Here is a 2,113-nt window from a genome sequence, read left to right on the forward strand (position 1 = left end):
TCAGAGCTCTACCTGTAGCTAAAAAGGGTCTACCAAGTATAATAGAGGGTTTTACCTCCTCTTCTATGTCTAATAAAACAAAATCAACAGGGAAAATAAATGGTCCTACTTTAACAAGTAAATCTTCAACCACACCTACAGGTAATTTAATAGAAAGATTAGCAAGTTGAAGAGAAATACGAGTGGGTTTTACCTCCTCAATTTGAAGCTTTTTCATCACTGAAAGTGGCATGAGGTTGATGCTAACTCCAAGATCACATAAAGCTCTCTGAATGCCGACTTCTCCAATGGTGCAAGGAATGACAAAGCTCCCTGGTTCTGGCATCTTCTTAGGAAGGGTGTGTTGAATAATAGCACTGCATTCCTTGGTTAACACCACTGTTTCTTGCTCCTTCCAATTCCTCTTGTGGGTCAACAACTCTTTCATAAATTTAGCATAGAAAGGCATTTGCTCCAGAGCCTCTGCAAAAGGGATGTTGATCTGCAGCTTCTTGAAGACATCTAAAAATTTAGAGAATTGCTTTTCTTTGGACGCCTTCTGAAACCTCTGAGGATATGGCATTTTTGGCTTGTATTCAGGGGCCTTTGGCAAGGTGGGATAAGTGTCAAGAGAGTCAGGAAATATGGGTTGTCTGCACGTTTAGGAGGGGCGTGCTCTACTTCTTCTTTCTTCTCCTCTGGGGCTTCCTTTTCAACTAGATCTTCATTGACCTTAGTCTCAGAACTAGCTACCTTACCACTTCTCAATTGAATGGCCTTGCAATCTTCTCTTGGGTTCACTACTGTATCACCAGGGAATGTATTTGAAGACCTTTCAAGTAATTGCTTGCTCATTTGACCCATTTGCACCTCCAAATTTCTAATGGAGGCTCTGGTTTCTTGTATGAAACTCATCATCATCTCCCATTTAGGATCTTCTTGGGATTTAGAATTTGCCTGCTGAGGTGGTTGTTGTTGCTGAGACTGAAATTGGCGGTTATTATAGTTGTTTTGTTGAAAACCGCCCTGAAAACTATTGTTGAAGTTCTGAGGTCTCTGAGGTTGATCTCTCCACCCAAAATTTGGGTGATTCCTCCATCCCTGGTTGTATGTCTTAGAATATGGATCATTGTTAGGATTTCTAGGACCACTCCCCATGTAATTCACCTGTTTAGAAGAGGGCTGAGTATAATCATAATTATCATTTTGCATAAAGTTACCTGCCATGTCATAGGAGACTTCCTGTGGTGGATTTTGGGTGTTGATAGCTGAGACTTGCATGCCACCCATCTGTTGAGTAAGTAGATTTATTTACTGAGACATCAGCTTGTTCTGAGCAAGAAGAGCATTAACAGCTTCCACTTCCAGTACGCCTCTCTTCTGAGAGGTCTCAGAGTTCACAGAATTCCTGTTAGATGAGTATAAATATTGGTTGCTTGCAACCAATTCAATTAGCTCAATAGTCTCCTCTGGTGTCTTCTTCTTGTGCAATGAACCGCCTGCAGAAGTGTCTAGGCTCATCTTGGACATCTCACCCAAGCCTTCATAAAAGATATCCAGTTGGGTCTATTTGGAGAACATGTCTGGAGGGCATTGCCTAGTCAGTAGCTTGTATCTCTCCCAAGCTTCATAAAGAGTTTCACCCTCCTTCTGTCTGAAAGTCTGAACCTCCAACCTAAGCTTAGTAAGTTTTTTTGGTGGGAAAAATTTAGTGAGAAATTCAGTAACGACCTTTTCCCAAGTATTCAGGCTCTCCTTTGGTTGGGCATCTAGCCATAGCTTTGCTTTATCTCTTAGAGCAAACGGAAAGAGTATCAGTTTGTACACCTCTGGGTTCACTCCATTTGTCTTCACAGTATCACATATCTGCAGAAAATCAGAAATAAACTGATTTGGATCTTCATGAGGAAGTCCGTGATACTGGCAGTTTTGTTGCACCAGGGTGACCAATTGTGGTTTCAACTCAAAGTTGTTTGCAGTTATAGGAGACACCACAATGCTTTTTCCATAGAGATCCGCAGTAGGGGCAGAATAAGAGCCAAGCACTCTCCTCTTTTGATCATCCCCATTCGGATTTACCACATTGGCATTAGCATTATTATTTGCCATAATGGATTCTGCAGCCTTGCAAAGT

General features: G+C 41.6%; 1 non-coding gene across 1 annotated transcript; it reads left to right on the plus strand.

Moving 5' to 3' along the window:
* Positions 1–1,555: 1,555 nt before the first annotated feature.
* On the plus strand, positions 1,556–1,661 carry LOC148563329 (small nucleolar RNA R71). Its single transcript, XR_015885212.1, has one exon. It is a non-coding gene; the product is annotated as a small nucleolar RNA R71 (small nucleolar RNA).
* Positions 1,662–2,113: the final 452 nt, after the last annotated feature.

The sequence above is a fragment of the Arachis ipaensis genome, chromosome B5 (genome assembly GCF_059453495.1).
Source record: "Arachis ipaensis isolate K30076 ecotype BB chromosome B5, ASM5945349v1, whole genome shotgun sequence".
Taxonomy (NCBI): domain Eukaryota; kingdom Viridiplantae; phylum Streptophyta; class Magnoliopsida; order Fabales; family Fabaceae; genus Arachis; species Arachis ipaensis.